At 46.9% G+C, this 26,206-nt stretch overlaps 1 long non-coding RNA gene across 1 annotated transcript; it reads left to right on the plus strand.

Annotated features, from left to right (window-relative positions):
• The first annotated feature begins 5,823 nt into the window (after nt 1–5,823).
• On the plus strand, nt 5,824–8,704 carry LOC117436799 (uncharacterized). Its single transcript, XR_004550132.1, has 3 exons — nt 5,824–6,339; nt 6,764–6,925; nt 8,498–8,704. It is a non-coding gene; the product is annotated as an uncharacterized lncRNA (long non-coding RNA).
• The last annotated feature ends 17,502 nt before the right edge of the window (nt 8,705–26,206 follow it).

The following is a 26,206-nucleotide window of genomic DNA, read 5'->3' on the forward strand; positions in this document are numbered from 1 at the left end:
GTCTGGTAATAAATAGAATAATGGACAAAAAGTCGAATTCCCTGCCTGAAGTCTGAGCAAATGAGTTTGGTGCAGTGGTTACTGCAGGATTTGTGGTTTGGGACCTCCTTCCAAGCTGTGAATCAGCACACAAAGCCAGATCCAGGGCCACTTACATGGCTGTGAGGACTATCCCTGGTTTCTCTGTTCTGCCTCCATAAAACACCCTTTGTGCTCTCCCCATCACCTATAGCATGGCTGTTACCATAGGGTGGTTGTTGCCTCTTCTTCCTTCCTAGGTGAGAACATGCACAGCATGCGGGAGCTGGACTCCACCACCAGCTCATCCCTCTAGGTTTTATTGTCCTCTGATAAAGCCTCTCTGTTCTCTATGTTAAACCCTGGTTTAAAACCCTCTTTAACAGTAACTCAGCCTCTGACAGCAAGCACTTAGAAGAGCTGTCCTCGTTTACAGCCATCAGCCATAGGTCAGTGCTGGTACCACTGACATAACCCAGGTGTCTGCTCTCTCATTTCACAGCTCTCCCTGCAGACAAGCTGCAGGACAAAGTAACTCCTTAAAGCAGCATGGTGGTACCTTCCAAAACATGAATCATCCTTTGCAGCATATCAAAAGGAGAAGATGTCCTTTGGTTCTGGTGTTCCTCACTAGGCTCTTCTTCACTCTTGGGACTATATTGGTATTCTTCTAGATATGATGTGTTATGAGATGATATGATAGAACAATAGAATAGGAATAGAATAAAAGAGGAACAGAATAGAAAGAGAACAGAACAGAATAGAAATGTTAGTGGAGGAGGCAAGGTCTGATGAGTAAGTTTCAGTGGCAAACTTTGATTTGTTGCATTGATTTGTTTAATCATTCCCTTTGGAAGCGGTTGGGGTTTTGGGAAGGGGAGCGAGCTGCTTGCTTGGAGTGATCAGCTCTATTATACTTACTCCATTTACCTCTAGATGTGCATACTAAATGAAGTTCCAGCCTAATGAGCTTCTGAAATTTGATTAAGTGCTATAGCTGTTACTAAAGCTCTGCAGAAATCAGACCAAACTGAGACAGATACCATGAGATCACCCAGCAAAACCTGTCCCTTCTCATTACCCACTGGAGGGGTTTTTCCCATCAGAGCTTACATGGCCTTTTAAATCATCTGCTTCATTATTAATGAGAAAATGGACTTATTTTAAGCTGTGTATTATTTTAAGGCCTTGACAAGCAGTCAAACCACTATGCTGATCCCTAATCCCTGGATAATCATCACCCAGCAATTTTAAACTGTGGTCTCAGAGAATTACAGGAGGAGCCAGGAATAAAGCATCCAGAGTCTGCACATCAGATGACTTCCATTTATATTAGCATTACTAGCATTATTATTACTATTCTTATTTAAAGTACACCTCTGGCGTGCATCACCAAAACCTCGTCCCCATCTGCTCTGCATAGAGAGCTTCAGGAAAGAGGCAAAGCCAATCACCCAAAGCAGAGCAGTGTTGAGGGTGACTTTAATAGAACACAAATAATTCTTCCTTTAAAGAAATCCCATTGTTTGCCACACGTTTTAAAGCACAGAAAGTATTGCCTAACCCCTAACCGCCAACGAGCTCGGAATACTGGATCCCTTTATTCTCTGGGTTTAAGAGTTATAATTGGAACCTTTCCTATAGGGTTTCCTATATCTCCATGTAATTCTAAAAGAATCCCTCTTGTCTTTCCCAATAAACCTAAGCATTGTTACCCAGACTTGAGGCAAATGATTACAGTGAGAAATGGAGACATTGGGGTTTGAGGTGGGGGGGTTTGAGGCAGAAATCTCTCCAACTTGCAGTGTTCTCACTTAGCATCACTGTTTTCCCTGCAGTGTGGCTGTCCACACTTGGACAGGCTCTGGAGGCAGGAAAGTGAGATGGAGCTGGTTATAGACAGCAGTGAACACATGGAGAACACACACGTGGCAAAGCCTTCATAGATGGGCATATGCAGCGAAAAGAGCAGAGAAATGGCCCTCATCGTGGTAAAAGAAGACCTGATTTGGGGGCAGAAAACATGTCCAGCAGCCCAAGGGGAAACTGGCTATTGGAAAAGAGCAGGAGACCCCAAGGCAGCAGCCACAGGTAATGCAGCTGGGTTTACATCTCCTGCTGGGAGATGTCTGTTTACCTCTATTTAGAATAGCTGTAGTAGATGAGTTCTCTTTGGGATGATGCATCCCATCTTTCTCTCCCTAAGAAGGAAACCTCTTTCCTTGTTTAAAACCAGAGGATGGTAAAGGAAAAACTTACTTCTTTTTCTTTCTAAGACAGAGAAACTCCTGTTATTAACACCGATGTCCAGGTGTGTGTTCCTCATTTATAGCCCCATGGTTATAATACACTCAGGTACACATTAATATCTCAGAATTCTTTCTTTTATTGCAGCTTATTTTTCTTCCCTCCCACCCTGCACGTCAAAAGATGATTGATACGTGTAAAACTGGGCCTTAAAAACACAAGTCATTGCCTGAGGTTCTTCCTATAATCAAAGCACATGCCCACCCATAGCTAATTAGACATTAGCCTAATGTCAGCTGATTGATTTAGAGCAGTCCTACCACCCACCCGAAAAAGAGCACGGAGCCCCTGACAGCAGCAGCACAGGGAAAGTGGCACCTGAGGGAAGGGTTTGCCTTTAAAAGCTCTTGATGTAAAACACATTTGTGTGTGTTTATGTAAAGAAGATGCAAAGCAGTTTTCCTTCTCTGCATTGAACAAAGGGATCTGGTTAGCAGGAAAAGAGGTAAAGTCCATTCCAGACCAATTTAGGAGGTTTAAGCTGTTGGATGAGTTCAGTGGAGTGGAGCCTGTCACCATGCTAAGAGCAAAGGTCTCTACCCTGAGGTAAGACCAGGCTGTTTTGCTGGGTCCAGTCTTACATTTGGCTATGATTTAGTTATAATTTTTCAAAATCCTTTGCATTTTTTTCCCTTTTCCTTTATTTTCCCCCTTCTCTTCCCTCCCTGCTCTGGATTTATGGGTCAGGAACCCTCAAAGTTGTCCTGATGGATTAAGCAGCAATAAGTTGTATCGAGTAAATTAAAAATGAAATAGTTACAGCTGTTGGAATAGTCTCAGGGCTGGAGGATGTAAAAGACTTTCTGCCCTCAAGGGGCCTGGAAGTAATCTGTGAAGCACCAGCTGCTTCCATAAAGTCAGCCTGAGTGAGGGCTGGGGTCCTGCAGGATGGAGGGAGCATCCAGTGCCATTGGGCCTGAGTATGGTTTAAGGGAAACCAAGGGAGCAGCTGCCTTCCAAGCTCTGTTTGCTCCCAGTATCCCCAGACAGTTTGGGCCAGTCCCAGGTTTAATGGAGCAGAAAGGACAGGGATGGTTGGGAATAACACATGGAGGAGTTTTTCATCCCAGCTCATCTCCAAACAGTGCCCATGAGGTGTCTTTGCTGTGTGCACAGTGATGTACCATTCACTGCTCCCAGCACCAAGTTCTGCCTCTGAATTACTGCCCTGAGCAATGCTTAAGGTGGAGTTTGTCTCTGCAGATGAGAGGAGCAGCTGAATGCTGTCTGTGGGGCAATATTCCCTTTAACCCAGCAGCATATGGGGAGCGAGAGGAGGAGGGCACATCCTCAGCAGCAGAATCTGTGCAACTTCACATTTCTCAGCTATAAACCTTTCAATAGCTGGAAGTAAATCCTTCATCTTTCTACCAGAGCTCAGCCTGTGCAGCTGCAAATTTATTTGGCAGGCAGAGAACGGGGCCAAAAGAAGTAAATATGAGTGATGTGAGTGATAGTGCTAGAACATTACGCAAGGTCCCACATGGCTGCAGCAATTCCCAGGCTGCTAATTCCCTGCTGGAGATCTCCTCCAAGAAACAGGAGGTGTCCTTCCCAGGAGGGGGATGTGGGAGAAGGGGTTTCTGGACAGGGGTCTGCAGAGCTCAGCTCCAAGTGTGGGTTTGGGATACGAGGCTGCTCGTGTGTGCTGGAGAGGTGCAGAGATGATGCCCTGCTCAGTTTTGTTTATGGGCTCACGTATATAAGTACTATAAATCTATTTCTGGCTACTGGAGTTGGGCTGGAAGTTCATCCATGTATTCACGTTTTATAGGTGCCCAGGTAGAAATCAGTGTGGTCTGATAGCCCAGTGAGTGCTGAGCTGGGGATGAGGTGGATGCCAGTATTCCCACTGATGTTATTCTGGTTGCTATTATTACAGTTCCTATTGCATTAACACCTTGGTCCCCTGTCATAGAGCAAGAGCCCTCAGTACTAACACAGATGTTAAAATTATGAGGACTGGCCCAAAGCATCTACAATCTGACTAATACTTTTCCCCCCCTTATGAATTGATGTTGCTTAATACTTTGGAATCTCACAGCAGTTCAGCCATGGTAAGGTTGTTTTACATCCTCTTTTGTACAGGGATTGTGTGGGCTTGGGGGGGGGGGGGTTGGTTTTGGTTTGGCTTTACATTGCTGTTGTAATTTAAAGGGATTTCTTGCCCCCATGTTGTAAAGGGGCTCCATCAACTCGCAAGCATATTGGCAATGTGTAGTTCTGCTTTCACATTTGAAAAGGAGACTTCATTTGGTGGAGGTCTTTTCTGCTGATTATCAGTGCAGCAAAACTAGCTTTGGATCTAGAAATAGCTCTAAGATGCAGTCACTTTTTCAGGAGGAGAGTGGGGGATCTCTGTACTGAATGTGGGGGTACTCAGATAGTGCTGGGCTTCAGCACAAGCTTGCATGGGGCTGCCTTTGTGGGGAATAACACCTAGATCCTAGACTTGAGTTACTTGCAGGGTCTGTGCCACTGTCATCGCTCCAGGAGGCAATGCCCTTAAAAGGGCCCAGTCCCCATAACTGATGCAGTGTGGGGGTCCCTTGGCAGAGCAGGACCTGTCCCTCTCCCAGCAGACCCCAGTTACAGCCGTGGTTCAATACCTTGTTCTCTGATGCCATAGCCGTTACTCGTGGCTCCATCCTGGAGCCCAGATGAGAACATTCACTTCACACCACAAACTTCTTCTCTCTCCATTCCCCCCCCCCCCTTCTTTTATCGAGTTTCAATATAATAAACAAAGGGGAGTTATTATTGCATTGGCAGACTCCAGCTAATGCACTAACTCTTTTCAGTACTGGCACACGGAGGGGCTTTTTTCACCATATACTGGCCAGTCAGACCCATGTCAGTCCTAATGGCACAGGGACATGGAAACTCAAGCCTTGAAGAATAGCTGCAATTCATCCACTGCTCACACTCCCCTCCCCTTTAATGTCTTTTATTGGTAGCACAGCAAAATGAATCATCATAGGGGTATCAAAGGAAACTTTTCCAAGCTGTTGATGTACAGCAAAGGGACAGTTTCATATAACTTAGTATTTAATCTTCTCAGACACTGTGCTTTGTGGGAACACTTTGGTTCTCGTCCTGACTTTGGGCAAGTTGCTTCACTTCTCCAGGCTTCTGCCGTCTTTTTAGATGGTCCATTTGGAGATAAACTTTTCCATCTGAAAGTCATGAATTTAAGCTTTATTCTTGGCTTGTACCAAAGCCTTTCCCAATAGACAGCATTGAAATTAAATACCTAATTAATTGGGACAATTAATGTGCAGCTGAGTCCAGCTCCATCACTCTGTCTGTACTTTGGTCTTTTGCTACAGGTGCTCTTCGCCACGCTGGCCTCTGAACTACAACAGGCCCACGACTACTTACAACTGCATGCCATATTTCATGTCTTAGGTAAGCTTATTGTGTAAGTCTAGCTGTTGTTAAGCTAATGACAGAGCATCAGCAGTAGTTAAAGCTGAGAAACACTTTAGTCCTGTTTCTTTTTCCAAGTTAGCTTTTGAGCATCCCTTTCTGGAGCTGAAAAGATGCTGAAGTTGTTAAAGTGAGTCCTTGTTATGAGCGTTTTAGGAAAGCAGAGATCTTGCAAGCAACCCTGCAGTGTGAGACCAGACGTACCAGCCAATTGCCATGGCAATGACTGGAGTCCTCATCCCACCAGCTCACCCATGGGGTGTCAATGGGAGAGCACACTCATGAAGTGCTGCCACTAATAACCAAGGGAATAAAAGGAAACTGGCTCAATGCATTGGGATAACTCCACAAGGCAAATCTCTACCCAGAACAAGCCAAGATTCATTCCTGCACTAACTGCTGCTTGATGAAGTGATTTTTCCTGAGCTCATGATGCAAGGCATTGTCAGAGAAAGGGCTTATGCAAGGCTGCAGCAGTCCCTGCTGAACGCCTGAGCCATTCAGTGATCCAGCCCACCGCACACCCTGTCAGGTCTGTTACCTGCCATCAGCTCCCCCACTGGGAAAACATGGAATTTTCCAAAGGTAAGAGCGTCTTGGGTTACTAGGAACACAAATCATTACAAGTAAAACTGCATTCCCAATTTATTGTATTTGTTTTATTTATAATTTTATTACTTATTCCACATTTTCCATGTGTTTCACGTCATTCCTGTCCATTCAGGCCTTTACGTGGAAACTTGGGCTCTTCTCCACTGCCTAATGTGTTGAAGGCTTTATAAACAGCCTTGATTCATTGTTTGCTCTGCCTGCTTCCATACTAAGAGCATGCAGCTAATGTTGTGCCTGGTGTGTCAGTGTTGTCTCACTGGGGAACTAGATGGGATGAGAAGGGAAGCAACAATTACTGTGATAAGCAGGTGAAAATACAGCCCATCAAACTGTTCACCTGGAGTGCTAACAAAGAACAGTTTGAGCCTGTTCTGATTTGGGTTGTGTTTTCTTTCAGGGTTTTAAGTTGTCAAAGACAGAGATTTTTCCATGTGCTGCAATCAGGGCTGAAGACTGGTCAATGTGTTGTACATGCACACCCAGCTTTACCACCAACTGAATGATGGTGAAACCCCTCCCCACGCTGCTAGCATCCTTCCCTGCTCTATGCTTCTGGAAGGTAATACCATACATTTGTGTGCCCTGTTAATTCACTGATTCCCCCTCTCCTGACTGCACAGGCTTTTCTTTTATGCTCACATCCGACCACGATCTGTGAGCAATGCTGCTTTTAGCTGCGCTCTCGAGGGTTTGTGGCAACAGGAACATTAGGTCAACTTGCAAACAGCCTTGGGAAATCTGGTGCAGCATCTCTAATGCTATTGACAGGGCCTGCTTAAACCTGGCATTGCCAGGCTAACAGTTGTCATTCAGCTTAAACCATCTCATCTATTTTTCATCAGTCTTGCGCCCTTCGTGATAATTCCCTTATCAATTCATGACGATGTTCATTCTGATTCAGTGCAATCCCATAAGTAACAAGTCACATATAAACCCAACTAATCCCTCAGATTGCAAAAGGATGCTCAGTTCCTGCAAAAGCTCTCCATGAGTTTATTCTAGATTCCATAGTTAAGGTGACGTTTTCCTATCACGAACCCATAAAACAACGTGGTATTTGATGGCAGAGGAGGGGGTGAGGAGATTGCATTAAAACATCTGGCAAAGTAATTAGATTCACTAAAAAGTTTATGCTCCAAACTGCCCCTACATAATTGATGGCACTATGGTGATGTGTCACTTCCACTTAGCAGCGGCCCTCGCCTGGCTGCACCCTGTGCTAACCTTCCCCGCTGACCTGCTGCGGTCCCCCTATTAAAGCCGCAATTACGGGGTGACTTTTAATAGCGGGGTCTTGCTGCAGAGTGGGGAGAAATGTTTCTGTAGCTCACATGCAACAATTAAAGATAATTTAAAATGTAAGTAATTGCACTGGGTTTCTGGAAACTACTGGCGAGGTCTTGTCCCAGGCATCTGACAGGCATGCTGGGGTATTTTGACAAGTTTTGCGCACATTGCCATTAAATACCAACTAGCAGCTCTATTTTCTTTGGAGTCATTGGTCAGGAAATGGAGATTGTGAAAGGTCAGGCCTGGAAGATTTGGGAGGGGATGGAGGTGTTATTCACGTTCTGATCGTGGGGATCTAGTTCCAACATAAATGCTTCAGTCGCTTGAGTCTTGCTTTCTGGGTAGTCTTTAGGCAGGAGAAAGGTAAGGACTGATGCACAGAAAAGAGCTTCTGGTGAGTTCCTTTCACCTTTCCCTGCCAGGCAAGCTGGGACCCAAGAAGCTATCTAGAAACCTGGTGAGTTTGAGTTGAGAGACCTGGCAGACATTAATACCCTTGCACTAACCCTCTTATTGTGCAGAACTAGCTCCGAAACTGCAGCTCCTCCAAGGTCAGCCAAGTGTGAGCATCACGCCGAACGCACCCAGATACTTTCAGAGGTTCAGCAGGCCCTGAAAAGGGTTTTTTAATGCTGAAAACAGCCTGTCAGATGAGTTTGGATTCTGCCACATGGTCCTAGTGATAATCAGCCATCTGTGTGCATCGACCTTTCCTCTCCCCACTTTATCTCCATTGCTTTCCTTCCAAGTCCCCTCTCTTTGCTTTGACCTACATTTGAGTAACCCACCAAATGCCAGCAGTGCACATGGCAGAGTTAAATATGTACTCGGTTACCAACAGGCTAACGAACAGTGAGTCCGTCTACAGCAGAGGGAAAACAAGCATGTGAAAATGGGATGATCCATCAAATGGAAAAGGACCCATCAGGAATATAATCACCTTCTGCTACACTTGACTGATTGATTGCTATGTTTGACTGGCTCCTCTCCCAGTCAGTGGGACTTGTGCTCCTAAATTGTTTGGGGTGGGGTTTTAAAAGATGTTTGGTACTGTTTGTATAATATTATTATTATGATATGTATAATACATAGTACATATATAGTATATAATATATAGTATTTATATAATATTTGAAAACTGCACTTGTATTTCCTTTTCCATAGCTGGACTTCTAAATAATCAAAAGCTAGAGCTTATACCTCTGTGTTATAGCACATATATATATATGTACATATATATATAGCACATATATATATATACACACATATATGCACATATATGTATATTCATATATTCATATATTCATATGTATATTCATATATTCATATATATAACACATATATGTACATTCAGCTTGTGCCACTTATGATTAATGCTAACTAAGTGTGTTTGTAAGCAGTTGCAGGGTCACTTCTGAAAGCTTTTCCTTTTGTGTAACTTTATATAAGATAAAATAGGAAGTAAAAGCTGGGACAGACTCACCCTCATTATTGCTTTTAAGTGTCTTTCTGTCTGCAATACTTCAGATGCATTGGTAATACCATAGCAGCTAATCACAAGAAAAACATTGAGGGACTTCACAAAAACCAGAAAATGAAATTAAATAGATATAAGAAAAATTAAATACTAAAAAAAAGAGGCAAATTCAGTGAAACACAAAGTGCACAACCACAGAGAAAATGCATCCAACTTTCAAATGATCCCAAATAAGAATATCCCTGAGCCCCTGCTCTCTATCTTTACCCCAGTGTGGTGTTTTTAATGAGGAGCTCAAAGAGAAATTTCCCTTGAAATGAGAAGAGAGCTGCAGTTCTTTAGCTTACCATGATCCAAGCATCCCTTCTGCAATGGCTGGACCCTTACGGATGAACCAGCATGAGCAGAAATGGGTTTGGGCTTGGGTTTTGTAACCCAGAATTGCTTTTTCCCCCTTTATTTCCAATGAGAACACCCCCGATGTGCTCAGACACAACACAGCACCCGGTGCAGTGACCCAGACAGGCGGACGAGGGTCTGCGCCCTCCGCACAGCCGCGCCTGAGTGCGCCTGACAGATGCCACCGCGTGGCACCGAGCAGAGACAGGCGCTGCAAAAAGCATTCCTGGGCCCATTTCCTGGTGCCTCTCCAAGCTGACAGGGGAGGTTTATATTAACATCACATGGCTGTCTTCAGCTGCCTTTGTTAGCACAGCCCATTTGGGGAGCTTGCCATGTTGGGCTGCATGGGGGGAGAAAGAGGCAAGTAAAGCATGGATTGGGTTTTAACACCAGCCTTGGTAACGCTATCAAAGCCAGGCTCCTCTGCCCCCCATCCAGGCAGAACCCGTGTAGAACACTTGAAGGGCAGCTTTTAAAGCACGTAACACATAGGAAACTAACACAGTGGAGAGACTTGGCAATGAGGCTGCCTCAAGGAGCCAAGTTGGGCATGGAAAAAAAAATTAAGACAATAAAAGGTCATTTCCAGCCAAGTTTTAAGTGAGTATACAATACATACCTTTTTTTTCCCCTGCTCTTTGCCTTCGTTATTGGCCAACTTGGCCAAGAGCTTATGGAAAACCCTGAAGTGGAATTATAATTGGGGTGGGTTTTTTCCCCTCTTTTTGACCAAGCAAAAATACTTAGAGGCAATAATTTCATTATGGCAAAAGACTAACACAGACATGAGGTTTAGGGATGGATCATCAAAAAACCCTCTTTTCTACACCCTGCTTTAGACTGAGGCTAGTTCGTGAGCACCAGTGAGCTAATCCTGCTGCTATTTATGATTTTGGGGGATTATTTATTATAAAGTATGTCATAAAGTGGAAAATCAGCAGTGCCGATCACATTTCCAAGCAGGCTCATTTAGAACCGAGTGCCGTAAGTCAATTAGGATAATAAACCTGCTGGAGGGAGGAGGGGAAACCTTGGGATCAGGGTGCTGTAATGCAGGGATCCAATAGATGCTGAACAAGTGGCTCCAATGCCACCTCTCCACTCGCCATCCTGATTCAGGATTCCCATTCCTGCAGCCTCCTTGCCCCCAGGGATGGCTGATGAAGAGTGAGCTCCTTGCTGCTGTGGGTTGCTCTGTTTCATCCCTACATGTGCCTTGGGTTTTATTTCAGCCTTTATAGAAGGGTAGAGTTAAATAAACCAGTTAAAAGGAAAGAGAGGACTTTTTCCCTCTCTTAGAGCTGAACTGGCAGCATCCTTCACTTCTGAAGGCTGTGGGTTTGCTGTCTAGAAGATCAATGATCTAATGAGATGTATGACTGAGAAATATGGAGAATCCCAACCTGCATCTGCCCAGGCCTGGAACAGACACTTACCTGGGACAGAGAGTTGCATAAACAGCTCATAGACAGGGGCCTCTGTGTGCTGAAGTACCCTGATGATGCTGGGATAGTTTGATGCTAGGACACAGACTCTGGATGCACGATGCCAAAGCACAGTTTGGAGAAGTTGGCCTCCTGTAGGAGTGAGGAAAGGAGTCAGGAATGGTGTACAAAGAGAAAGATCTGAAGCTGGAACGAAAAGGATAAGCCTGAGATTAATAGGAAGTTTATAAACTGCAGGTATAGGCTGTGTTTAAATGAGAACAACAGTTTCCTCTTTGCCACTTGTCCATTAAAGAAGGCAATGCTTTTTCAAATAGGGCAGATCTTACATGTCTCATATTCTCTTGGAAATGTCCTGCCAAGTGGGATGACTTTTTTGTCTTTGAATAAGCAGAGGTTTCACATTTACCTCTTTGCCAGTTTTTTGGAGTGTTTTCTCACAAAAATAAGAATCTAAATTTCATTAAAAAATAACTATTTTATATACTATTTAAACTATATATATACATAAAATACAAAAAAGAAATATATATACATAAAAAATAACTATTTAATATACTATTAAAAAATAACTATAACATTCCTATTTATGCTATGGGAATAATGGGAGGAAGCTGCAGGCATGGAAGAAGCCAAATGCCTTCACTTTGAAGAGATTGATTTTCTTTAACAGAAAACACTCATGGCCAAGTTAGCTGTGTAAAGAGAAGGGGTTTTCCCCCAGTAATATTCCATAGCAGAGCATAGGTCACCTCCAAGCCCCTCTTGGTTGCAAGATGCAAGCAGTGGGTAAATGGGCATGGGCTGTAAGTGGGTGGCATGGCCAGGCCGGCTGTCACACTGCTATGTGCAAACCCATGTATCTGCAGCCCAACCCTCTGGGCAGGCTTCAGTGCAAGACATTTACTGGTGTTACTGGGGGGGGGGGGTCACAGCCCAACAAGCCTTGTCAAGCCCCACATGTGTAAAGCGGGTGTGATGATCCCTAATTATACCCTTTGGAAAGACTTACGTGACCTAACGTAGCTAGCACATAAGTCCAATTCCACAGCATTCAGATGGCATTTGCTGGCTGGCATGACTGGATCTGTGCTGCAGGAGCAGGGAGCTGGATGGAAAGCAAACATGGTGAGTAACGCCAGAGTCACATTGGATGCAGCATGTAATAACTTGATCTGTGACAAAGCCTGGCTGGGGCCACCAGCTGGCTAAGGGATTGTCTCTAGTGATGTACTTACTGAGGCTTCATCTTCGTGAGATCCTATGGAGAGACAGCCACAGGGGAGACTATCAGTCATCCATAGCGGTTCAAGAGCACTCTCCTTGAACAGAGTCAATGGGAAAAGAAGGGATTGTGTTAGGGAATCGCATCTGCTCTGTTCCTGCCTGACTGCAGCACATCTGTTGGCAAGGAAACTCCTTTATTCAGGGTTTGTGCAGTGCCTTTTGCACCCTTCTCTTTTGCTCACCTGTTACTCACGCTCCAGCACAGATACCAAGAACTTAACCTAAATCACCCACAATGCATATGCATCAATGTACTTCTCTCACCACTAAGGAATCTACCCAGTCCTATCATAGGAAAGCAGGAACAGGACGTGGCAGCCTCTCCTCAGTGACAGGACTGTGTGTTTGTGCACTGGTGCCTGCAGAAATGCCATAAAATGCAATCAGAAAAGCAGAACAGTCCATGCAGAAATTGCAAAGAGAGGAATATGAATATGCCCTTTTGCTTGCAAACCCCAGCACTCATCCCATTGCTGTATCAGCAGTTTCTTCCTCAGCCTAGCCCAGACACAGCCTACTCACTCATCCTGCAGGCTGATGGGATGCAAAGTCACCTCCAAGCCCAGGACCCTCAGAGCATCAGCAGGACATCCCACCTGGCCAAAGAATCTGGAAGCCTCTGGCTTTTGCAAGTCATTGTCGTCATCTTAAGCAACATTAGAAGGAAATTGCTTAGGGCACTGTCATTCCTGTTAGAAAGTATTTGTAGACAGTGCAATGACTGTGCCATGAACCTCAGGCAGGGTTAGATTTAAATGCAAGCTCACCTGGCTTTAGTACATATAAGTTGGCCAACTGAGCTGAATAATGAAGGTCTCAGCATCACCAGGAGCTAGTAGTTACTAAAAAGTTACTACACAGCTTTGCACGCAGTTAATAAACATGGACCTAGCTTAGCTGAGGACAAAATGCAATTAAACATCTACATACCAGTGTAATTACACAGAGGTTGGTGATTAAGCACCGTTACTGGTCTGGACCTAAACTTGTTAGCAGGAGACAATAGATTGCCAATAGATACACACGCTTTTGCCAGTGAGTTACACAATCCTGCACTCCTACAGAACCCAAGAACCTGCATGTTTCCTGCTCACATGGCCTGATGGCATCACCAGCAGGGTGCTCATTTATTCCAGCCAGTGAAAGCAGCACAGACTGGAAGTTTTCCATGCAGGAATGAGACTGATCCATGCGTCATCCTCCACATATGTCACTGCAAGACACCACTAAATATAGGACTTGGAAATGAACTTGCAAGCAGACTTCACAGCTTGTACTGAAAATCAGGTGTGCATTAGTAACATGCTAATTGCTGGGGCATTTTTCCCCAGCTTTTCCTCCTTGACAGCTCACAAGATGCTAAGTCTCTACCTTCTTCACCCCAGAGATGAGCTTAAATTCAGTGTAAGGAAAGAAGATACAAGTGAGAAGTTCCCTTTTCTGTCTCAGCGAATCCCACCACCAGTGATTTCATCCCAGTCACCAAGCAGATGGCATCAAGATACATATTGAATCTAAAGTGTGGATGAAGGGAAGAGGGACAGACAGATAAATGTCTTATCATAAGGACAATCAGCTCTGCCCTCTTCCAGTTGGAGGCTGTCCCATGCTGCTGAAAGGCCTTTTCAGGATCAAGCTATCAAGCTCATAGAAGGCACTTAAGAAGCAGTAAGAACATCGCCATGTGGAAGTTGTCCTGCTGGAAAGAGGTCCCCAGTGCAGGCAGCATGAGGTGGACATCCAAGGGTGTTTCCTTGCGGCAGCTCCATCACCCCAGGCTGCTGACTCACCCTGACAGCTCAGGATGCTCAGCCCCATCCTCCTCTTAGCAGAAAGCTGGTTCTGTCTCCCAAGCAACCACAGGAGCAGCTCTGGGAGGCAGAGGGAGACACTGCTGCCCAAGGGAGGCAAACACCAGGAGGTGATCATCAGCCCCATCTCATAGGGCTTAAACCAGACCTTGTCCAAACCCTATGGGCAAACAGCGATGCTGTAACCACAGGATGACAGGCTCAGAAAGGCTGAGATCCTGTGCAGCTGGAAGCAACCTGAGGCCTGGCCAGCCCAAGCAGGGTATTTTGGTGTTGCTGTTCAAAAATGATACTCATTAAGACCTGGAGTGAGGCAAAGTTCCCTTCTCATCTGCAATGGCTGATAGTGAAAGAGATGGAGGTGGGAGGAAGAAACCTCGGAAAATACAACTTATTTGGCACTGCCGATTAAAACCGGTTTGGGTTTCATTGTGAAAGGCTCAAGGTTTATTCAGTTCTGGTCTCTTCCATCCACATCAGGGTTGTTTTAATGAGTGTGGAGTTATAGGAATCTAGTAATGATTTTTTCCTGGAGGTTTCATTCTAACAATGGCTGGGTTTTCATACAGCACTTTCCAGCCACCCGTCTGGAAATGCATGGCAAATGGGAACCAGTGTCAGCCCTGGTCTGAAGATGGAGACTCCAGCAAGACAATTCCTAAACAGCAATGCCAAAACCCTGTCTTTAGCTTGATCTTGAAAACACTGGAGCTAGAGCCTGAATGCACGCTCAGAGATGATTCAGCAGGGACAAACATGGAGCATTTCAGCTAAAAGGGAATGAAATCTGGAAAGGTTAAAGCTCAGAGGAGAAAAACAGCAATAATCTTATTTGAGGCAAATCCCTCAGTCTTTACTTGGGCTGTGGGGGAGTCAAGAGAAAATATATGTTGGGGTATATTAAGTTATTAATATTATATGTTGGGGTATATGAAGTTATTAATATTATATGTTGGGGTATATTAAGTTATTAATACTATGTCTAGGTTGAGATTAATCAGATTTCAGAGACATATAATAACCACCTGCTGCCTCCTCAAATAGAGATGTGTGGAGGCATGCATTTAACAAGCAGACTCATGCAAGGAGGACCATAGCCTGCAGGGAAAGAGGGTCCTCAGGCATTCCAGGATGCCTGGCCTTGTATGGTGCCATGGAGAATTAACTGAGGTGTGGGTAATGGCAGATGGCTGGTAGGGGACAGGGCAATGGGGTGAGATTGGAGCCAGCCAGGGACCCGACACTGTATTTCCCTTCCCTGCTGATCCCCAGAAACCTGCCTATGGATCATCCTGCAGGAGCAACACGTGGATCTAATTCTCTAATGCCAGGCCTGGCTGCGCCGGTATCCACATAAATCCCACAGCCCTGACACCAGCCTTTTCATCATTGAACTGGGGCTCGGAGGGGAGAGGGAGAGATGGGCTCGGCAGCAGGCACGGCTCCTCTCCCCCCTTAATAATCCTCTCTCTGTTTCATGTATCAGCTGATAACATGTGGGTCCTATTTCCCCCCTCCCCACATCTGAATGAGATGGCAGATGAAGCCATCCCATCATCTGAGGCATGTTTGCAACTGCTCTTGATTAAGCAAGAAAAGGCCCTTTTGCTGTAATGACTGCAAGGCTCGGATGGGCTTCCCATGCCATCACCAGCGCCCATTGTGGCTTCAGGCTCTGTAGCCTTGGAGCTTATCCTTTCCTCCCTTCAAGAGTATGGGTCAGTTTATCACCTGGGGCTCACTAGCACAGAGAAAATTGCCTTTTAATTATTCCCCCAGCTTATTTGATCTAATTAAACATGCATTACTAGTGCTAAATAATATCAGTGCAATTAGGGATAAATCCATGGGGTTTGGGGTAGATTTTGAGAGGGGGAGAGTGTAGCATCCAGAATATTTTTGCATGGAAAATGTGGCCTTTTGTTTAAAAGAACAGAAACTAAAGCCAGAAAAGTCTTCAATTTGAACATCAGGAAGGAAAATGAAGCAAAAAATCTCCCTCTTTTTGGGGTGGGAATTAGTAGAAGTTATTTGGGATGCAGCAGCAAGAAAATGGCCTGAGCAAGTGAAGTAACAGAGACAGTGTCAGTCACACTGGGGACATTTTCACCCTCACATATTTCTGCCTGATTCCTGCAATATGAAAACATGAGAAGCCTGAAACAGACCCATAAGAAGCTTCCTATTTCTTCAGACCTCCTGCCCTGTTGCCAGTGCTGTCCTCCAGGTTCCCAACAAAGGCAAGGGTTGAAATCACACCATTTGGAAACAGTTGGAAAGATGGGGAGTGGGACATGAAGAGGATAAGAGGACTCACATCTCCCGAGAGCCGGTCAAACAATTCCAAGAGCTTCCAGCACTTCGGGTGCCTCAGTTGCTGTCAATCCTTGAAGTTTCTCCTTCCTGGAAAACCCGGATAAGGACACCTCAGTGCAGAGCTCAGGACCACGATGTCCTGGAATCCCCCCAGCACCACCAGTACCATTGTTCTTCACGCATTCATTTATCTACCAGTTCACTTTGGTGGATGATGGTCCAGATCTCCGTTCTTCCCCTTGCATTGCCACCCATTGAGTGCACATCCACAGGTGTTCTGTGGTTGAAGCTGCTTTGCCACCCTCCCAGCTGTGGGTTGGGATCAAGGGGAGGGTGATGCCACCATAGCAGCCCTTGCTAAACCCTACAGTTTATCCTTCCCCAGGCTGGGAAGTCTCAGTTAATCCCATTAGAAAGCAGGTCCTGCTCTTTGAAGCTGCCACAAAGCAGAGCTTATGAGAAGTGAAGAGCAGAGAGAAACCAAGGAGACAAATACAGAAGAAGAAAAGATACTGAGAGGGAGGAGATGGGGAATGGCAAGAAGGGAGTTAATGAGAGCCAGAAACACAGGTTGGAGAAATGTTGATTTTATTTAGCATTAATTGCAGGAAAGAGCCTATAAAGTGTGGTAAGAAGTTATTAAGTACCCTGTGCAATGCCAGCTCTGTGCCAGGCATCCCTCCATGCAGGTGTATTATTCCTAGCTCCCCAGGTATAAATAAATAATGGCTTTTCCACATCTTTTTTATGGTGGCATTTCATTATTTTTTATTGCCATATTGTTACGGCTCCAAGTGCTCCAGCACAGATCTGGTGAGGGAACACACGTGCACAATGGTGTGTGCATGGGTTGGCACACGTGAGCTGGGGACATGGTGGGGTGGTTTGGATGGCAGCATCCCAAAGGAGCGTGCAAAGCCTCATCTCCCCTACCCACAGGACTCACCTGTGATCCAAGCTCTGACAACAATATCCAGGTGAATATAGGAAGTGTTTGTAAGGGAATGGGCATCACATCAGGGAACCACTCCACAAATCCAGAGGGAATGGCTGTAACAAAGAAGTCATGAGCTTTAAGGTCCCTCCCAGCCCAACCCATTCTATGATTCCTGAGAGGAATGGGATGTTTTGGAGGGTATCACCCTGCTTCAAGCACTGCTATGATGTCAACCCATTCATCTTGATGTCAAGGACACACAGCCGGGGTTTTCCTAAGATATCCCATCCATCCATGACTCCTGCTTGCATGGACTGAGATTAGAAAAGAGAAATAAAACCTGTATTCTACTCCCCTTTTAACTCCCTGCTCATGATCTGCCCATATGCTCTTCCCAGCATCATTTCCAACAGGCTCCGGTATTGGCTCTGTTAAGAAGAACGAGGGCAGATCACATTCTTCCTGAGCAATATTTATATCAGCTCTTTTGGGCTTGTTTTATCAAGTCACTTCTCAGAAGGAGACTCAGCAGGGAGATAAATGCTGATGTGATTCCTTGCAATGCCTCTTGCTTCAATGAGGCCACCAAAGACGCGGGGGGAAGCAATGATTCCCTCCTAATGCCTCAGTCCAAGCTCTGACCTGGAACCGTGGGCTCTACAAATAGGCATAAATCTTCAGCTCACATCCAAATCATTGCAAGGTTCAGTGAACACAGCAGAACTGCCAGGGAATCTAACCTAAGCTTTAATCCAGCTCTGGCACGATTTATGGCCTCAGGTGGAAACCATGCAACAGGATGGTCTCAGCCCCACAGCACAGGATGCTCGCCTGCCCCAGCCCTGGGGTGGTTGTGTTTGGTGCTGAAGAAGCAGAGATGGAATTAAACAGCACAAACACATCCAAACCCTGTACGTCTTGTGTTGAGTGAAAGGAGCTGACACACTGATCAAACCAGGGTCCTGCTCAAGTCACAGACAGGAAATGAAACAAATCAAAGAATAATAAGGGCAAGCAAGCAATAAAGTTATCTTTTCTGACTGAAAAGCAGTGATTCACTACCTTGTGAACAGCACGGCCCTAAATGCACAATCCTGCCATAGTGCTATTGTGTTACAGGAGGTTTATCACAGCTTTTAAACACTTATTTCCCTATCAAAATATTACCACAGATAGTAGGAGACCCCATTATTTTTCCTACCTAAAACCCAAGAGGAAAGAGAGAGAGCTTCAGTCTCAGTGACCCAGTTTTCCAGGGAAGCACGGGTGTCCCATCAGCAGGGAAAGATGCTCCCGTTGTTCTATGCTGGCAAAGTTCCCCCTGGCCAGCAGCAGGAATGATTCTCTCTACAGAGCATTAACAAGAGCATTTCCTCTCCTTTCTCTGGCCCTCACTGTCTGTCTACATATTGGCTTGGAAAAACTAATGATAACAATCAGCATAAGAGCCCTATGACATGACCAAGAAGACAGGACTGGCCTAGGTATCAATACCACACATCACCGGTAACCTCCACATAACCATTCTCATTCAGCCCTTGCATTTAGGTTTATCTGAGGAATGGGTGGATGGGGAGGGGATGGATGGGCAAGGGAGGGGATTTCTGCACCATTAGCATACTGAAAGGCAGGCACATGAGCCTGCAGTTTACAGCCCATGCTGATGTGGGCTCCCAGCTGCAACATCTGTGTCCCATCCCAGTGCCAAGTTCGGCTTTTTCCACCACCCAGCATCCCCCCACATGTGCATGTAAAACCCCAAAGGGAAACACTGCAAGGCCCACAGACAGCCCTGAGCTAACAAGACACAGCACAGACCATTTACAACACCCAGCAGGCTTCTGGGTCACAAGGCAAGGAGAAATAGGTCCAGGGGCTCCAGGGGGCTGGGGAAGGTGACACTGGGTGTGCAACAGCCCCCAGGCCATGCTCAGCTGATGGGAAGGGCATGTGCCATGTCAAGACAGAGATGCCCAGAGCAATGAGGGTGCCAGGGAAGGGATTCCTGCCCCCAGCATCCTCACTGGTGATGCAGCCCCTCCTGCCTCCAGAGGGGTTAGGCTATTGGAGATGCTCAGGAAAACACCTCTGATGCTGAATGGGTTTAATTCACTGCAGAAGTAAGGAATGAAATCACTTTATACCACATCAGCTTCTGGAGGCAGACGAAACCTAAAGCACTCTCCTGCTCTTTTTAGAGCCATTTCTCACCCCTGAGGCAGCAATTCAGACACGGACATAGGTGTCACAAAAACACTGCCTGACCCTCGCTCTGCCTGTTAAAGCCTAACAGGGATGTCCTACTCCGATCAAGCTTTCTTATTTGGGGTGGGTGTTGGTAAAAACAATCCCAAGTGCTCATTCTCTCCCTTTATTTCAGTCAAAACTGAGAGGTTCCTAATGCTTCTCATAGGAAAAAGCACTGCACTGAAAGGGCTCCTGCAGGACCTCCCTTGTGAATGAGATTGGTAACACCGTTTTTGCCCCCTTGTTTCACTTCCAAGTGAAAGAAGGAGTGTGACAAGGAACCAGGAGCCTGCCTGCCATGGAATATTCCTGCCCGACTCGGGGCTGTGGTTTGTTTTACTGGTGGTGACTAGTTCAAGCCACATTTAGTCAATAAATATGAGATATGAGGTCACTCCGCCATTGAGCTGTTAGCCTGTCTACATATTTCACAGCTGGGTAGTAACCTTTTAACTAGCGTCTACCTCGGTGGGGAGTCTCCATAAAAAAAGAGCCAGGATCCATTGGTCGTGGTGGGGGATCAAGGCACAGGAGCCCCATGGAGATTTCTGAGCAGGGGAGTGGGAGACAGGGAATGCTCAGGGCTTCACTTCTCACTTTCCTTCCATGTATTCCAGTGACACAGCACTCAGCCGAGGTACGGAGCCTCTGAGCTGCCCTGCATCTCCCCATGCATCTCCCCAGATGCTGAGCTTTACATTGATTTCCCCCATGTTTCATACAGAAATGCACCAAAAGGCACATTTCCTTCCATTTCCAGCTTTACAGAACAAACCTATCCAAGCCAAACATCTCCATGGGGTTAGTTTCTCCTTTTATCTGTGTCTTTTAGGATGTAACAGAAATCCAACGTGATTTTCTCCAGCTCCATGGCTTCTCCTTCCTACCTTTGCTTTGCTCAGGGATAAGGAGGATGCTTCCCTGTTTTCTGAGCTGGTAACTCAGGGCTAAGTCTGGTTTAAGATGAAGCATCCCTCAGTCCAACATTAAACCTTCACACTAGCACATGACCTTTTGTGATGGCCCCAAGTACAACTGAGAACACAAACTGCATCCCCAGCCCTGCTTCTGTCCTAACTGTGAACCTCCAAAGTGTCAAAGTAAGTGGATCTTGTAGTGTTCTTACCTTGTGCCCATCCTGCTCCATCACTGGCATGGTCCTGCCAAGGGCTCAGCCCCAGAGATGATGGCAGCAATGCACAAGGAAGCAGGGAGCATGAGAAGGGACCCTGGCCAAGTCCTGCTCCAGGAAGGCATTTGGGTATCTAACAGAAGCTCAGTGTATGAGTGGATATGGTGAGAAGCAGGGAGGAGAAAGCCAAGCCATGAGTGAAAGAGGCCACGAGGGGAGGCTGGTGATGGACCAGAGCACGGGGCTCCACTGCCCCATTGCTTCACACTAGCTCTGCCCATCACACTGGTGTACGTGCACTGGAGATGAACAGAGCCCCAGGACGGCAGCTGCCTCATCCTTCCCTGTACCAACACAACCCCCAGCAGCAAGCCCAGGGAAGGGAGGGAAGCGCCTGCCCAGCAGAGCAAGGTGCTGGGATGTCCCTTCCAAGCATTGCACACAGTCTCCAAGAGGACAGCCAGGAAAGCTGCAGCTCAGTGCTGCTGGCAGGGCCATGGGGATGGATGGGGTGAGCGCCCAGCTCCTGCCCTCTGGCACACCGGGAATCCCAAGCTGGCTTCTCCATCCCCAGCAGACACGGCTCCGGCGCCTGGAGCCTCCAAAATCAGAACCTCTTCTGTCAGCTGCTTTTATAGGGCTATAAAACCACAAGTTCATGTAGGAGTCTGGCAGAGCTTGGCTGGCATCAGCCTCTGCCACCTTCACCATCACCACCTCCCTGGCTCCCGCACACGCGCTCCCTGCTCCTCCCATCTCCATCACCACCACCACCTTCAGATGGACATGGGGACATGGAAAACCAGACCCACAGCAATGCCACCATGGACATGCCCAAGCAAAACAATCCTGAGTGAAGCAGTGAAATGCCCCTTTATTTAAACCTCCCTATCCTCATGATGCTCAATGGCACAACCAAACCCTGCACCACCAGCACCCACCCAACCCTCTCCATCACACAGCGCTCCCAGCCCCTCAACAGGAGGTTGGGACCAAGCAGTCCTGCCCCACACTATTATCAGACATCCCTAATAACATGTACACTTGTAATGCTGGGCCCAGCGACAAGAATAACATGGAATAACACTGCACCCACCCACTGAGAACACCAAGTGTGTCACACTCCTCTGTGTCATGGGGTTAAAAATACCCTTCCTGACGGCCCTTTTCCCCCTCCTTTTCATATTTATGGCTATTTTTTGAATGCCTAACTTGGCCAGGTGGAAAAAGCTTGCCTCAGAGTGGAGCAGAGCTGGGGATGGGTGTCTGCTTGGGTTGCGTTAAACGGGAGGAAAGGGGAAAAGCAGCAAAGTTTGCAATTACATGGTCTTTGCCCAGAGGTGTGGCCGTTGGCACGGGGAGAGCTTCCAGCCTAAACCACACAGACAGATGCTATGGGAGCTGGCTCTTGTGGCCAGTGGAAATACCCAAACGGGGGCAGCCTGCAGCTGAGGTTTTATGGGAGCCGAGGGATTAGAAGCTAATTGAAAGGCTGAGGAAGAACTTGGTCCTCCTGAGGGCTTCCACTTTGTGTTAGCTGCTTCACACAAAGGCGCATAAGATGTTGGCAGCCCCGGGTGACAGCACCCAGGTCCCATATGGATCCCAGTGCAGCAGGGCTGGTGGCTGCAGCCGGTCCCCATCAGAGGTTAAGCTGTACTAGCCTCAACTAACCAAACCCAGCAGCATCCCGAGCTCCATACCCTGCACAAACACTTCTCCTACCCTTTCCCCAGCTGCAGTATTCTCTTCTCCCCCCAGCAATAAGCACTGAGGTTGTGTTTGAATCACCAACAGACATAGTGAGCTTTCAACCGAAAGCATCCGCAAATGGAGGCCTATGGGAGCAAGGCATGTTTGGAGAACAGCCAAAAGCAAACAAGTCAAATAATGGGTCACATCACACACGTAAGGGGAATGTTGCCAACTGAGAGTCAGGGCTTTAAGGCGAGGCTGAAGGAATGGGCAGGCTGGGAAACAATGGGAGTGCAGGAGAGGGGAAAAACCCCACTTCTTGGTAACATAAAGGCTGAATCCCTCTATGTTACCATTGTCTGGCCCACCAGCTTTGCCAGAATGACTTCCATTTAAAGGACAACTGCATCTGTAGCAGGTACACCTTTATGCTGAAGACAGGATGAGTGGGAGCAGCACAAGCAATGAAGGTGGGTGCAGCTTGGGGAGGCTTCTCTTCCTTTCCCTTGAAATTCCTGATGTCTCTCTGGGGCAAATCCTTCCTTCCTAAATCCCCATAGAATGCCCTGTGTTTCTAGATGTATTTAAGTGTGATGATCTTAAGGTCTTCTCCAACCCTAACTATTCTATGATTCTAAGTAACTTTATAAACCCTCCCAGAATTAGTCACCCATGTTCTGTCTTTACGTTTTGCATGGGCTTCCTCCTTCCCAACCTCACGCTTCAAGACCTTTGGTCTCCACCCCATCACACAATCATTCATCTCCCACGTACAAGAATATCCCTTCTACTGCTGATGCTGTTGAAGCCCATCACAAGGAAACATAATTGAAGTTAATGGCTGAAACAGTCCCAGCTGCAAGTATCCCACTATTCTATGTCTGGCTTTGAGGTTTGAGTGGTGGTTTTTATATCAGACAAAAGCCCAGGCACACAACAACCATCTAGAGGTACTTTGGTGATGCTGAAGTACTCACAACACTACATGGGATGTGCCAAGCCATGGGAGGTGTGATGTGGCCATAGCTGCAATCCCCATGGAAACCTGCTGGCACAATACTCACCCTGGAACCTTCCAGAGCTGAGGCCCAGCTCCATCAGGACACTTCAATACACAAAGTCAACATGACTCTGTCTTGCCCAACAAGGTGTTAAAGCATCAAGAGCCGGACAGCACTGTTTCCATCACCACTTCAGCCTAATTTAATCATACAGAAAAATGGGTTTTGAGCTATTTCTGATTCATTTTCCAGGATGTGAAAGGGTGAGAACAATGCAATAGGAAGCCCTGAGCTTAAAACCTCTCCCCTTAAGTTTTTTCCCTTCTTGCTTTCTTCCGCAATAGCAGGCTGAGACACCAAACCCAACTGCTGCCTAACGCACGCCTGCTGCAGGCTCGGAAACAAAACAATTGAGTGGTGCCTACAATTGCCACGTTGTGGCTTTGGAGAAGGCTCAGCTGCCGAGCTAATTTGGGGCAGTTTCCTGTTTTTCTATAGCCGATAGAAGGAGAGAAGGCAGATGCAGCTAATCCAAGCCTGCAGCTCTCGCGTTCTGGGCTCCAACGCTCAGTGCTGTGGGCTCAGAGCACAGCTCAAGGCCATGGTTAATACCAAGCCCAAAGCAGCTTGTCTACTGTGGGGCAGCAGATAAACAAAGCTGGATCTCACAACTGGAAGCCAAGGGATAGGGTTTGAACTGCAGCATGGATGGCAGTCAATGGGCAGCTTGGAGCTTGCACAAGCCACTTCCAGCTCTGAATGGTCATCGCGGATGTCCCTTAGGCTCATAAAACACTGAGCCTACATGAGCATGAACTTCATCATTGCTCTCAGAGTACACTGGTGACATACACGTCTGAACTCCTGGAAGTCCCTGCAACACACACACAGACCTGAGAGCTTCAAACTGAGAGAGGGGAGATTGAGATCAGATGTTAGGAAGAAGTTCTTTACTCTGCAGGTGCCGAGGTGCTGGCACAGGGTGCCCAGAGCAGCTGTGGCTGCCCCATCCCTGGCAGTGCTCAAGGCCAGGTTGGACACAGGGGCTTGGAGCAGCTGCTCCAGTGGAAGGCAGGGGTTGGAGTTGGATGGACCTTACAGGTCCATCCCAACACAAACCAGGCAGTGATACTATGATGTGTGCACACACACACACACTGCATATGTATATTCATACTAAAAGCATGTAACATACCCATATTTTGCGTGCATTGTGAGGACAGCAATTTCCAGGGCACTATTCTGTTGTAAGGAGCCAGCTACCAGACAGTAACACCCACTGAAGACTGTACTGAGCCACAGAGCCATGCCCAGCTCCTCAGACACACGTTACAGACTCATACCAGGGTCAGCCACAGCAGTTCTCCAGCCGGCATTAAACAGGAGCTGCTCCCAGCTGCTCCCAAGACCTCTGAATCAAGAAAATGCCCCTTAGAAACAAGCTTCTTTTGGGGACCTCACCTAAAGGGGCCTCACTGAAATACCCATCCCACCTCCTAATGCATCTGTGCAAATAAACACGAGCAGCAGCCTTCCCTTCTGCACGAGGCACAGGCTCACGCCTGATCCCTAACAGAGAGATGCCACAGCCCCTTGTTTGAACATCTGCTGTCCCTAACAGGAACAGCAAAGGGCAGCTCATGCCAGCTCCTGACATGGATGGGTCTTGAAAACCCATTTATCATCTGCACCAGGGCAGGATTTCACCACAGGTCCCATCACTAACCCAACATCTCCCCCATCTCAGATGATGTGATGCTGCAAGCAGGGACTTCAAAAAGAACAGGATTATTGTCTAATTGGATTTCTGGTCTCAATTAAGGCAGAAGGAAACCAAATGCAAAGCTGACATGGAGAGATTCAAACATCTGTAACAACAAGTGGCTAATTTACAGCCTACCCACCCAGGAGCATGCAAGCAGGATGCAAACCTTCCCATCACAGCAACTCACCTGCTCTGGAATGAGGCTGTGGATACTTCAGATGAGTGAGGACTGAATATAATCAAATGTCTCCTTCCTTGCTCACAGCATCACAGTGATGGTACCCAGAGGAGCGGGTTCAGCAGGTGATCTGACTCCTTCCTCCCTCCAGACACAGGCTGGGCCATGGGAGACAAGCAGGATTGAAGGGGCAGAACCCCTGCAGCTCGTTTGAGAAACCTCAGGAAACCCAAATCGGTTTCACCTTGAAATCAAACAGAGATTAGGGCCTAACAAGCAGCTAAAGCAAAGTAATGGCCTGGGCCACATGTTGCAGATCAGATGCCATGTGAGGCTAATTACTGCAGCCCAAAGGTTAGAATGGCTGCTCAAGCATTTCCACATGGGCTTTTTGGAAGCACCAGAACATAAATGAGTGAGGCAGTACAGAGGTACCAGCAGCTGATGGACCATGCTCCTGCTGTGCTGCAGGGAGAAGCAAAGCCCAGGGCTGTGACCACGGCAGCTCCCAGCGTGGCCATGACATCCTGCACCTCCTAAGGCTAAACTCTGCTTTGTGAATGCTCTTCAGATGCAGTAACAGCAGCATCTCCACATAATCCCACTCCCATCTCGGCATCACAAGACTGAGGGCCATGTTCCCAGGGTAGAAACCACATCAGTGTTTGGGGTGACAGACTCCTCCATCACACCATTATGCCAATGCAGTGAAAACACACACGGTGCATCTTTTACCCACCCCCCAAAAAGGGCCTGTTTCTCACTGAGCCACTCATCACCCTCCTCAGGCTGCGGTGCTGTGGCCAAGGGGCTGTGAGGACACCAGGGCTGTGGCTGCGATGCCCAGGCTCAGTGCC

The sequence above is a fragment of the Melopsittacus undulatus genome, chromosome 11, assembly GCF_012275295.1.
Source record: "Melopsittacus undulatus isolate bMelUnd1 chromosome 11, bMelUnd1.mat.Z, whole genome shotgun sequence".
Taxonomy (NCBI): Eukaryota; Metazoa; Chordata; class Aves; order Psittaciformes; family Psittaculidae; genus Melopsittacus; species Melopsittacus undulatus.